Consider the following 14713-nt stretch of genomic DNA (forward strand, 5'->3'; position numbering starts at 1 on the left):
ACTTCAGAAAGGGATATAGGACTGGGGTAAATTCACCACAGTCTTTGGACTCAGTTAGGACACGCTCTGAGGATGAACTTAAAGTCCTCCCCATCTGGGGAAACATTTTAAGCATGTGTTAAATTTCAAGCATGCATTGAACTCTCCTTGTCTTCACTGAGGTGTAAGTATTGTGGTGAAACTTGTATTTTAATGGTGTCCTGAAGAGGAGTATTTTCCTAAATTGGGACCTGGAGCAACTGATTTAATCTGTAGGAGCAACATCATGTTGTTGGACTACACTGGGGAGGAATAAGCTTCAGTACAAAACCTTCACTAAGTAATAATAGTAGTGATTCTTGTTCTAACTTCTCAATCAAGCACCTAGACTTCAAGAGTAGTTCAAGCCTTGAATCAGGCTTCCAAAAGCCTTCTTGACACCTATCCTCCCACCCATGCTTCAGACCTGATTTTGAAATAAAATTTTATTTCCATAAATAGGGATACTTAGAAACAATTATTTAGAGTACAATTAGACAAAAGTGCTAAAGGATGGCCAAGGGCAGTGCATGCATCATGCCACTTATGCAGAGGGAATTGCCACTTCAAGGGAGGACCTCTGAATGTGGAGGGGATCACATCACCGCAGCAGCTCTAGCACTGCAGCAGGGAGTCACCAAGCACCACATCACATGTTGGGCTAAAGTAAAATCACAGGAATGAGTCCTGCTAGTTGTCGCCTTGCTATCTGAGTATTGTCCTAGGAAACTATCTAGGTCTGATAAGATACTAGGAAGTGAGACTCTTCTGTCTGGTAATCATGTCATCATATTACGTGTTGATAGCAATAGCAGAAAACTATTGGATGATTAAAATGCAGGTCTGGAGAAATGCTAGGTAATTTAGAGGCAACAGCTACTGGGGGGCTATAGCTTATAAAACAGAGGCATTTTGATGAACAGGACTAGGAGATCAAACTTCTGTTCATTTAAAGATAAAAACCTGTCTTTGTTCTCACACCAGTGGAGATGAAAGCAATTCCTTAATTTCTGTGGACTCACTGAAGTCACCAAAGCTCCTTAACAACAACTGCTGAGAAACCGGGGAAGTAACTGAAAAATTAGGCAACCAAGGCCAGTCATCAGCTGGTAAATTGGCTTACTTCTACTTTAATGCAGCAATATTGGCAAAGAAAGCTTGGGATGTAACAAAGATCAACAAACATAGCCAAGAAATAAACTCAAGTTTGTATAAAGGTTTTTTTTTATTTTTAAGGCAGAATTTAATTGCAAGACAGAAGCTACTTGAATAATACAATGAGCACACAAATACTGAAGTCAAAAATACTGTCCGCATGCACTAGAGAACTATTAAAGAGAGTTCCACATCTTGCTACATACTGGTTTTCATACTACCATTAGCCTTATGGGATGAGAACAGGTTTTCCTGGCCATAGTATTGCTGGTGTGTTTTACAGAAGTGCTGAATCATTGAGTCAATCCTTCAAAACCATTTTTCTTATTTGCCCGTGAATATTGAATTTGTGTGAAATAGAGGAAAGGAAACAATTCAAGGTGGTGCATCAATAGTGAAGGGGGAAAAGGAATTTGGTCTTGCTGACAGCCAGTGACAAGCAAAAGGCCAATACAACCACCATGGGAGTTGCGAAGTGGCTGCTCCTATGCAAATGAAATGTTTGGGGTAAAAAGCATGCAGAGTTGCTTCCCACTATGCCCTGAGAATAGACAACTGTATATGGCAGTTTATCCTGTCCCTTGCTGACAGTGCTATAAAGTCCAAATAAAGCATCTCTTGGCAATCCAGGAGAGTCAGACCTCAGACTGTCAGTACTGGGTAGCACCTAGCACACACATTTCCTCTCATACTATTATTCTAGCAAGGACTGCAGCCACCTGCCTGTTCTGAACTTCACTACAGGCCTTATTATGTAGGTGAAACCCTGCAGTCACCTTAGCCTATACATCTGTAGGCAGACTTCCTACTCCAAGCATCAAACTGTTTCTCCAAACTTGGCCTGGTCTTCATTCATCCAAAGCAGTGCTTTAGGATTTCTAGAAATGTACAGGAGAACAGGAAAGAGAGCAGTTAAATTTATTTGCTGTCATGATGCATGTGGTGCCACATGAAAAACAGGCTTTTTCAGTAGCAGTAGAATTGTATTTACAATTCATTGTGCAGGCAATGTTCTTCCCAAATCCCAGCAGGAGTTAGCCAGTAATATCCAGCACATTGAGATGAGAATACAACCCCAAATGCCTTTGACTTTCCAAAGCTACCAGCAGATCGTTATTTAGGAGAACATGCAAGTGGGCTAATCAGTTAGGTAAAACATCTGTTTATAGGCACAGGGTCAGTTCTATGCATAATCACAGTGCAATGCTATATCTCACCAGAATTTATTATCATATTCTAGCAAACCTTAATATTAATGTGAGTGGACAAGGGGAACACTAGAGAAAAATACTCCCTCATCTGTAATAGCTTCTTAGCACTTCCCCTTTCTTGTTTTGTTTATTTTTTTTCCTAGCACAGAAAGATTTAGGTCAGGAAATATTGTTCATGGGTAACAACTAGTTCAATTGCAAATCCTGCTTGGAATGCACACGCTCTTGGCAGGTTAACATTTGCCTAAAGGGGTCTCTGATGAAGAGAAATAGGGACTTTGGTTTCCATCACAGTCAGTCCGTTAGCATTAGCCTGCATGAACACTTGCTCAAAATGTTCAGAGACATGAAAACAAAGGCACGCTATCCCCTCAAAACAATAAACAAAATGGGGACATTTTTGAATTCTGATAGTATTTCGAACAAAAAAAACCATATAAGAGATCGCTTTGGTTTTGTTTTGTTTTATCACAGCTTCTGTTTTAATTACCTGCCTGGTATGGCAACTCCTACTTTCACAGGATTCAACCTCCAAGGAAGCAGCTGCTCTTTCAACAACTTTGCCTTCTTGCTCCCTCTAGTGTCCCAAGACATCAGGCACAGTTTTACCTAACCCTAGTCAGAATGTTTTTCTCATTATTTCCTTTCCCATCACGTCCAACCAAAACGGCTTGATAGGAAAGGACACCGAGACTGACTTTGTTATAGCAATAATTTGAAATGTAAACCTTCACCTGGCATGCCGCTGAGTAATCCAAACTGTAGTAAGGTCCTTTACATCACTCAAATTAGTAGAGCTTATCACTGGCAGACAAAGCAATGTTTGGACTTGGGAAAGACAAAATACAAACATATGCATTACCACAGCAACTTGTTAAGGACATATTTTAATCAGACTTTGGTATCATATGCCCTAGCTGTGATCAGCAACTAAATTTTCCTATAAACAAGAGTGTGTCTGCATGTTGTACTTAGCTACATCAGTTAGTTGCATCAGTGTGCAAAAACACAAAACTAGTGACTCTCAGCTTCAAGAAAACAGGTCTCAAGCTTAAAAGAAAAGAGAACCTTCACTAGCTGTCATCGTTAATGCTTACGGCCTGCTTTCATGCTAGAAGCTAGAAGATGGTGATCTTACTGAATAATGAATGCCTGAACTACTTGATTATATATGAAAAGCAGTACTGCTACGTTTACACAGGATAGTAAGCAGTAAATTCATATTAGTTGCCAAACACCACTGCTACGACCTGTTAAAGGGTCTTTAATTTTAGAAAGAAAAGTTGCAGACCTAAGATCCAAACATTAATACACACGACACTGCCTGCCTGTAACTCCAAAGTACTAAAACGATGCCGCTCCCATGCATCTCAGTGGAACAAGATAAACTCTGCAACATCGAGATAGCAAGACAAGACTGTGTTAATTAGCTTCCTGATGAACATGAGTACTTAGAGCATAAACATCTGCACAATCTACTATGGAAAACAGATTATTCTGGTGTCGAAAGATGGGCAGAGTCTAGAGAACTAGTACTTGCCATTTTTTTCAGTCTGACTTCTGCCAGGGGCAAGGTAGAAACATCCCCAAGCAATAAAATGCAAAGGGACCAAATCACCTTCTGCTGCATCAGCGCAACCCTGCCACCATCTAAATTAGGGATTGGGAAGAGATATAGTTTTCAAAGACATTTTTAAAAGCTTTTTTTGCTATGCAAGGAATCATCTTGAATCAGAAAGATATCAAATAAAATCCTTGCTTCTTTTTTCTACATCTAAAAGTTACTGTATCAACCTTACCAAAGACAACAGCCTTCTTAATAGATAAGTATTATTTCAAGTTTCCATTTTTAATTGAATGTCATATTCTGTAACAGTATGCCAGAGAGCAAAATTTTGCACTTGCAAAGATTTAAATTCTATTGTCTTCACCCATGCATAAGTCTTGGAAGGCAGATTTAACTCAGTGGCTACATATAAGGAATAACTTTAATCTGGTGATGAACAGTGCAAAGTTTTAGCTTCGTGCCTAACACTGAATCATCAATACAGTGATAGATCCTTTTGATACGCAGATGTATCTTTTGAGAAATCAATTCAAAACATTTTAAAGGGCCAATGTAATGCTGTCTTAACAAACAGGGTCATAGTCCCTTCTTTACAAAATCAATTTTATTTGAATCAAGAAAATGAGTCATCCTTATTCCCTCCCCTGCCTCTAATGTTTCTGGCTGCTCATAGTCTGGTTTCACATCAAAGCAAGATGAAAGTGAATTAAAGATTCTTCTAATCTGTTATTCACATCTGACTAGAAATATATTTCCTTTTACCTACTACATATTATTTCATATATTTTCTTTTACTGTGTTTTGGTAAGAAAATGGAATGCAATCTATTTGCTGAAAATGAGGTTTTATTTAAATTTAGTAAATATTTTATCTGCATCTACAAGGTAAAAACAAAATCTCCACAAGGGTAAGTAATGAACTACAAGAATCAGCAATATATCTATTAACAAAATGAGGATTTATGTGGTCAAATCTGTAGGGTAATAAAGTATAGATTTTTCAAAGGCACTTAAGGGATTAATTTTCAGAGTCTTTTCATTTGATAGACAAACAAAAAGCAGAGGTTTCATATTGTTTTAAAATATCTCATAAACATTTTTTTTGTAAAATTGTTCACTGCCAGAAACATTTCTTATTTTCATCCTTTTCTTCCCTTTCTACTCTTCTACTTCCCTACATGGTGGAAAACATAATGAAGCAGGGGGGAGAATGACAAATCAAAAAGCAAAACAGTCACTTTGGTTTATTTTAATGGTTTCTTATCAAAGAATACATTTGATTTTAAAAGATACCTGACAGTTCTTTCCAATAGATGAATTTCAGTAATTGCAAACCAGATGACCTGGAAAAGGAACAAATTGCAATATATGGAAATTCCATGTTAGGATTGTTCTTTTCCAAACCTCAGTAACAGGGAAATAGAGCTGTTATATCCTGAACAATCACAGTGTTGTTTTTGTAATGCTGCCAGCTAACATAAATGCTTTCTGCTGGAAGAGATGGCATGAAAGAATAGGTCCTTGGTTTGCAACAACCACTGTTTCTCCATGCTCTCCAGTACTCTATTGTTTTCATAGATTTCTCTGTCTACTTCACACTTAGTTTAGTGGCTCTTCTAGGCAGATATTGTCTTTCTGAGATGGCTGTTGCCATGAGACCTTGACATCATAATAATAATTAAGAGCTGGACTGCTACACCCCCTCAGGACTCCATTGAAGCCAGAGGGCTACAAGCAAACATGCTATTTGCCTTTATGTCACTGTACATTATTGTGATTTAAGGCACTATCATAACTATTTTTATATGCTGCTTGGCAGCAGGGCAGAAACTGTAGCAACTGGGTCACCTGCAACATCTCATACTTTTACAGTTCCCATTCAGTTTAGAAGCAAAAAACTGAACTGACACCAGGCAGATGGGTAACCACAGTTCCACCTACTCTGGCCACAGGAGAGTCAAGCTTTGAACAGAAGAAATTAATTCTACAGTAGATTTCACAGCTCTGCTCAGATCCATTGCAAAGGCCCTAAAACTTTTCCATAAATTCTGAAACATTTTTACTATTTGGGCTCTTAGTCATGTCAATAAGGATGTTTTTCTTATCAGACATGCACTTTTTTCAGAACTTCCAAAAGTCACGTGAGAAAAGTCTAGTAGTCAAACCGAAATTTTTTTCCCCAGTTTGTAAATCAGCTAAAACACTAATTTGCAGAAAGATCACAGAAAATTATTTGCCCAAAATCCTCTATAACTTTGTGCGGTTATCAAAGCAGCACATTGCAGTTGTTCAGTGTTCAGAGTTCAAACCCTATTGCTTAGATCTGATCAGGCAGATAGGCCACGCAGTAAGCGTGATGTAGCAGAAACATTTCTAATCCTTGAAATTTCAATGCTGGTTCAAAGAAACTGTACACTCAGATTTTGCTTTCTGTGAATATTATGTATCATTTGTTAACAGGTGCTTTTCTTGTGAACATAGCTACTAGGAAACATTCTCTAATAAATGGACTTCCCCACACATTTGCTGGAAATGGTGCAGAAGTGTCACTACTTTCTTTCAGGTGTTCCTGACTTAGGTGTTTTTCACTTGTCCTCTGTTGAGGCACCCTCTGCTGGAAATTTAGGGGAAGTGAAACAGAGCTATGACCCAGAGAAAAACTCCCTGCTGAATGAAACAGCCTTAGCATCTGAGGGAACTAGAACACCTGAGGGGTGTGGAAAGAGTTTCCCCCAAACTGGCTCTGTAGGGATGCTGAAGAGTCTGGACGGGTGGACAACTAGATGCAGAAAAGGAATCACTCATTCAGCTGCGATGCATTTAAAGAACTATGTAACACACAGTTCCAACAAAAATGAAGTGAGCTGCAACTTGACAACAGTGGGCCAAAAGCCAAAAAACAAAAGGATGGATTGATAAAAGCATATAAAAATAAAAATATTCATTTGCTAGGATTCTGCTTAAGAAATCTTGGTGCAGACAAAATCTGATCCTTGCTGAAAAACTTCAGACAGCATCTCTGCTATGTACGTGCTACATCTATAGATGCGCAGCAGAAGGTATTTAAAGGGAGCAAGCCCCACCACAAGAAGCTTTCTAATTCTTCCCAAGAACTGCCACTGGAAATGGATAAAAAAAAAGGGGGGGGGGATTATTTCTGCTCTCTAGAGACATCCACCCTTTGGGTACAGGATAATTTTAGATGTCTGCTGATAGGCTCCATCCATGAGTTCAAACATGTACCAGATGCTTGGTGCTCCTGTTACTCTCACCTGAAGGTGTGAGGCACATAAGTAACAGAAAGGAGAGAGTGGAGAGAGAATGGGGAGAAAAACAAGCTGAATCAATTTACTGAACAAGTTCAAAGCCACAGTACTCATTCTTCGCCCTTTCTTACCCTTCTTTTCTAACACCCTTGTTGAGAATTTGCCTGAGAGAGCCCTTGTTTTATTGTTTTCATGTAGCTAATTCAGTGAACTGTAATTGCACATGAATAATTGAGGGTTTGTTAGTCTTTGGAGAAACTGAATGTCCTGGGTTTTTGCCCTTTATTTTTTTCCATTACACTTTTTTGTGAAATAAATCTGTTGCCTCTAGTCAGCTTTTAATAATAGCTGTGTAGTCGGCTCTTTCCCAAACACCAAATCAGATTTCTTCACCCTCTTATGGCCAAAAGTCACTTCCCTGCCTTCTTATCTGCAGCCACAACTTTATTGAGGATGAATTTAAAATTGGGAGATAAAATGGTGCATATAAAATGGTTACATATAATTTTTTTAAAATATAAAATTTCACTTAATTATAAACAGAGTATACATGTGTGAATAAATCTAACCCATGATTACATGATCAGGATCCAAGAAACAGGGTGTGAGGGACACAAGTGAGTAGAACATGACAACATTTTATGTTAATAGGAATATATGGAATTTTTTGCATTTTGTCTGTTTGAAGGGCCAGGTTCAAACCAAGTCCCACCTTTGTGGAACAAGGAGCAAGATAAGCTGTTTTGTTAGTTTTTCAAGGTCCTAACTGAACTGATATGGGAACACAGTGAATTAAGCTCTTGAGAAAACATAATTCGACTCTCTCATTCTGCAGAAGGATGCAGAATGAGAAACCCTATGAAAACAACTGTCAACAAAATGCAGCAGAAGAAAAAGCTTTTGAGTCAGAATGCATAGTGTTCAGCTCCATGAGACGCCAAGCTAGCTCAGCTCCCCCTGAAGGCCAGGAACCAATTCTCTATTGCTTCATATTTAACGAGAACATAAAATTATGCCATTCTGATGTGGCAGTGTTTCATCCCATCCTTTCTACTGGGCAAATTGGATGTCAAAAAAAACAAAACAAAACAAAACCATGCAGCAACAAGCAGAATTTAGGGTGATCAACACAACACCAGCCATGTTCATATATAATGAGCAACCCTCTGGATGGGAAATAAACTTGGCCTAGTAGCGTTCAGGGACGTTAGCAAGAACAACAACAATGTGTCGTGTCAGGTGATTTTGCACTGGCATTGAAGAATTCCTTTTTTCTGTTACAAGAGTCCTATCCTTCCTTCTCCAAAATGTTTTACATGGCCTCTCTCTCATTCCTCTGGCTTTGAGAAACACAGTTTCTCAAAGCTGCCATTGGCCCCCGAGGGTCCTCCACTTCAGTCTTTACAGCAGTACAAATTCTCTCTGTCTCAGGCAACCTTCTTTCACTCTCCTCTCTCTTTCCTTTTCCTCATTCCTCTGTCTTGTCCTACTTACCCTCTTATGGCCTAGCTGCACACCTGGGCTGGGTTTGAACATCTGACCCACAAATAAGAGTCTATGTTTCATTCTCAAATCCACTGAGCTACAAGGGTCTTTCTCTATTTAGTCTTAAATACGGTGAAACCTGTCCAATGTGACCAATGAACTGAAAAAAATCCAGATGCTCAAGTGAACTGGTCATCTAGTAAAGCACATATGTGGTCTTGTGATTAAGTTTACAATCTCAAAAAAAATTGAGTTCTCCTAATTTTGCCAATATCTTCCTGTACAACTTCCAACAAGTAACTTAGTTATTCTGCTTTTAACTTCTCAGCTTGTAAAACTATTCTGACTATTACTGAGAGTTCTTGAAATCATGGACTGTCTCTCATTATGTCGTCAGAGCACTGAGCACATCAGAGCACATCAGACAACTGGATTTCAGTCTTCATCATGTAATCATATCTAACACAGTTTGCTTAAAATAAGAATACACTGCTGTATAAAATGCCTCCAGTCACTTCTCCTTTTGATCCAACCAACATTCCTTTTTTGGCACAATAAAAGAGTAGATATGAAGGACCTAAAAACAGATCTGTAAGGAACTGTTAGTATATGATTGTATTTGATCTGAAACTAGCTTTGGAAGTTGTTTTTTGTGTTTGTTTGTTTGTTTAACTGTGATACTTGAAGCTGTGCTGTATAGCAAATTCTTTACTTCCAACAAATAGTTTATAATGGGGAAAAAAGATAAGTTTCATTGGGCTAGTTTCTTGATTTCCTCTAAGAGCAAAAGCAGATAGATAAAAAGATAAAGCAACTATTTTATATCACTTTTCATCCAGGTGCTACAAAATCTTGCAATAGTGTATATTTCTGATCAAACTTTTCGGCTAATACATACCTGCTATAAGTTGTTCTACATTCCCCAGAACTGAAAGCCACTGTAGGGCTCAAGACTGCATATCCGCCGGAGAGCACCCCTCCCCTCCTCCTACCTTTCAATAACAAACCCACCGACTATCACAATTCTTAAGTTTTGGAAATTTAAAGAGGAAAGTAGTTCTACATTTTTCCTACAATTAGCATGAATAATAGAAATGCTCTGGATAACTGTCAGAAGTGTAAAATCGGAAGTGTCCATATGGCTAAGACCTAATTCTATCCTTTCCACAATTAGAAATATGTAACTGTGGACATTTTTATTTGCACTTAGATCTAAGTGCAAAGTCTATATGGTACACATGCAATAATTCATGTATTACATTTCTGTAAATAATATTTTAAAATTTTACTTTAAGACATTTAATATGGAAATACTTAAATTCTTCAATGTTACCTAATTACTGAATACCTAGAAAATCTATTTTTATCTCAGGGCTTGCAAAGATGATCTTGAAAATATAATATAATTTTGTGCATTAACCTTTACTAATAATTAACCTAAAACACACCATTAATAAAAAAGAGACTGCTAAAATAGGGTTTTGGGGTTGTCTCAGTGACCAGTACGTAAACAGTCTCAGCTCTGGGGCAGTAATAAACATTCTCAGCGACTAATTAACCATTGGTAAGCACCATCTCTAATCATTTTGCTATCTTTGGAAGGGGAGGAGGAAAAAAAAAGACTCTAAAACGTTGTGTATAACCTTTATGTTTACCTTTCATGTTCTGAGAATTCTGTTATCTAGATTCACCTATTTTAGACTCATACATTACTAAAATAGATTCAAAATAAAACTTCTGATAAGAACCTTGGATTGTTTTCTTAGTAGACAAGTATCATTAGAGACAAAGTACTACATGATTACAGTTCCTCAGGTAGATCATTACATGCATATTACATTTAACTCAGAACAAATATCACACACTCCTTCACTCAAGTTGTCCTTAGCCATAATTTTTTAAAGTAAAAACCATTACTTGGTAAGAATCATCTCTGAATAAAATTAAAGAAGTAAAAAAAACCTTTCACTTTTGTAGAAGTTGGGTCAAGTTCTGGAAGATTTAAGTCCAAGAGGAAAGTCAAAGTTTCTGGGGGTCTGGTTACTACATATAAAAATGTACTGAGTGGTGTCAAATGCTATACAGAATAAAGCTTGCAATTTCTCTTTTTCTGCACAAATTTTAAAGGAAGAAGTGTTTCTGATACATGTCTTGATTCTTATGCAATACATTTAATTACAAATTAGCATTTATTACCTCAATATGATGGTGGAAGGGCTCCTTTTTGATCTTACCTTCAACTGCAGCATGTTAGCAGATCCTATTCATTTCCTGCTGGGTGCCTCACAGTCAGCTGAACTTCTACTCTTGAATCCCCAAGGCACTTCTTTAAGCAGGTAGCAAAAGTATGCAGGTATGCTATCCTATAGCTGGAATAAACTAGGTGTACATGGAAATCCCACCTGTGGACTTAATCATTTGCTTGTAGTTTACATATCCTTCTTCTTCATTTGCACTTTGTGGGAAAGCAGATATGAACATCGCTAATTCAATCTGCCTAAGTTTAAGGACATGCACATGCTTTTAAAGGGCACAGATCTCTGGGTATGGCTTTCATAGGGCCATTGCAAAAGGAGCCAGAATTTGCCCCAACATGTGTTTCCATGTACCAGTAGGCATGAGGGCACTGCTGAAACAATATTCATTGTGATACTAACATTTGATAAAGATGAAAAATGCTTTGATATCTTCTCAGTGATCCATATCATTATTCAGCATGGAATATTCATCTGTTAAAACATTCAGCAGTGAGGTTGCCTGCTGAAAGAAGCAGACTATTGCCATCTCTGCAAGAATGAGATAGCTGCGATTTCTGCTTCACACTTGCTGCTCTCCTTCACTGCACTTGCAGCATCCATTTTGTTTGTAATGTAAGTACCTAATATGCAACTCAGGAAGCATCTTCTGCTTAGTTATTGTAGGTCCCAGGAAAGCTGTCCAACCTAGCCAGGTCTCAATCACTTAAAGCAAGATATTTTCACTGATAGCTTTGATCTCCCTATTCTTTAAAGAGAAAAATTGAAAGTGCTGACATAAAAAGATTAAATCACATTAAACTGAACCACAGAAACTTTCAGCCTTACTTCTTACTAGGAAAAGACCAGGAAAACAATATTTTTACTTAAATTAGGTTTAGACTGATCTAGGGGTTGAGCAGTTCTGGCAAGAGTCAAATTTAACTCCCTAATTTAGGAAATTTCAGACTCCAATGATGCAAATTTCACAAGGACAGACAAACTCAAAAAGGTCTCATCTTCTCTGCTGGAAATCACTTTGCACATTTACCACTACCCTGTGGGAAATTCACCAGTTTTGGTCATGCCTGAACCAAACTGGAGAAAGAAGTCCCTTCTTTTCTAGACAGAAACCTATATAGAAGATTAAGATGTAGCAGGATTTGCCTTCCTGTCCCCTTCTATCATCACCCCTCCATCTCCACTGAATTTGCGGTCCTTTGAGTTAAGGTTCTGATCTACAGGTTTTGCTCACCTCATTCTATAATTATATGAAAATGAATTTGGGGCCTGAAACAATCCACACCATGGTTGGCAGAAGCCTTCCTTTTGACTTAGACAGTGGAATGTCCCTTCAAAGTATGAAAATCATCTCCCCTATTTCATCATTAAGCATTTCAGACATTCAGTTGATTTTCTAATTTTGAGCTTAATTCTAGTTTATCCTTTGGAGCAAAAGGGACACTTGCATGCTCAGAGAAACGTGCAGGTGAGATAACACAAAGCTTTCCTAACAAAAATCTCACAGGGGAAGTTATTGTTTAAAATCCTTCTTTGGAAGCTCAATCCGTCTTTGATTCAAAATCCAGGGGTGTTAGAAAGAGAGATATCTGCGTGATTCATGAATTCAAGACTCCTTCATCATTAACAAATGAATGGCCTTTTCTGTCCAGACTGCCAGTTTAGGATTTTTTTTTTTTAAATCAAGAAAAAAAAAAAATCTTCAAAAGGCTAGTCTTGAAATGTACATACTTCTAGAATGCAGCAATTCAAAGAATGGGAAAATGTCATCTGAGACAGAACCCAGTACACTGAAACTCAGATTTTGACCTTCTTCAACCATAAAGGATTGGGAGACAGACATTGTTTGCTACTTGCCTGAATTAAATTGGGTCTCCTGAGATGCATATGAAGCAATTTAAAAAAAGAAAAACACTGTTAACTGAATTTACTCAACCATCAGTCTGAAGTAAACCTTATTTACTTTATTCATCTATTACACTAATATAATTTTTCACATTTTAATCAGAAAAAAAAAAAGACATTTAATTATTCTCACACAGCCAAACCCTGGAAAAGCCTCCCCCAGCTAAGCATTCAGCTAGGCCACTGTTTTGTAGTCTCACCACAGTGAGCCTTGTATGCTTTAATGCTTCCCTTGGTCTAAGCGAGTTGCAAGCACTGGTTTATTAATTCAGCTGCCTGGCACATTTCCTAGGCAGGAATAGGCACTCTTGCCACAATTTCATACAAAGGGGACCTTTTGGCTCAGCTGTCTTATGCCTCCAGAACTGGCACTATCTCCTTACCTAAATCCATCCTCAAATTTCCTAGTGGCTCAGAACAAACACTTGCTAAGCATTCCTGAGTTGAGGGTGCTCTGGGTTTGCAGTTCATTTCTTTAAGAAATTGTGATGGTTGAAGACAGACACCAGAGTTTGTGAAAACAAAACAAAGAAAGCCAATATCATATCATAACATCAGCATTTTACAGATCTAGACATAATAATAAAAAAAAAACCTGTATGCACACTTGCCATACTTCCCCCCAATTTTTTTGCGCTTTCTGAGCAAGAACTCCAAGAACATTCTCCTATCAAGTCGTTTAGACTATGACTCAAAGGTGCTCAGCTCTGTCTCTCTTATATTCAGTTTCTTCCACTTCAAGATGCTGAGCAGGACACTTTTATGATAGCTTACTCTGGGTTCTGCTCACATTTCCTGCAACTGCCTTCTCTTTCTTTCTCCCCCTACTCCTTTCACACTCTGCTTTCTAAGACTGATCTTTTTTGTTCTGTTTGGAGACTATGGACACTTCCTACTCCCAGCCTCCTGCAGAAATTAAAGGAAACTAGTTTCACCTAGAACACAACCATCCCATTGTCCCGGGGTATTTTCCCTGGGATGGTGACTGGTGGGGCTTAATGGCTTTTCAGTGCTTTTGATGCTGAGGAGCATGGCAGAGTTCTGACATCATGTAGCACACTGTATATACTGAGCCATTTCAATGATAAGGCAATTTCATAATCTCACTCTGATCCATATACATAATGCAGACTAAGTCTGTAAATGTTCACTTTCTTTTTTCCTCCAGCTTATAGGATTTAATTTCACCTTTTTGGAAATAAGTAACATGAACCTTGACTTTAAAAAGCATGATGGGCCAAAAACACCCTGACAAATAAAGCCTCAAACAACAGCCTTCTGAGTCAGCTTGCAAAGCCAAAAGCACAAATATAACTTTTTAATGTTTCATCTTAATACAGCAGGGCATTACAGAAGCAGTATTGCAAAAAACTGATAATTTCCGATCAAATTCTTTCATTTCAAAGTACACTATTTAATTTTCACAGGAATTATATTGTAACGATACACATCTAAATCACAGATTCTATGATTTCAACTATCAGATAATACAGTGCAATAAAAGTGGTATCAGCTACCTTTTACAGGGTTCCCAAAGGACCTGTTTTGGAAGAGAGCCAGCAGTTTACCCCAAAATGTTCATTTTTTTTCCCACCACAAAACAAGCCGATTTACTTGTTAAATGTTCACTTCTTTCGCATATGTGTAGGCTGAAAGCTGTGGCATGGCTTTGTCTGAAATATCTAACATCATAATATACATTTATTGAAAAGTCTGTTGATCAGTGTGTGAATTATCATCTCATTTTCTTTCAACATGCCCCTTAAATAGAATTTTGGCATTCTCTTAGGAAAAAAAAGAAACAAAAATCTAGGAAAGTGATATAGGTCATTAAAAAGATGCTTGAGCATTC

This window comes from Apteryx mantelli, chromosome 2 (assembly GCF_036417845.1).
Source record: "Apteryx mantelli isolate bAptMan1 chromosome 2, bAptMan1.hap1, whole genome shotgun sequence".
NCBI lineage: Eukaryota > Metazoa > Chordata > Aves > Apterygiformes > Apterygidae > Apteryx > Apteryx mantelli.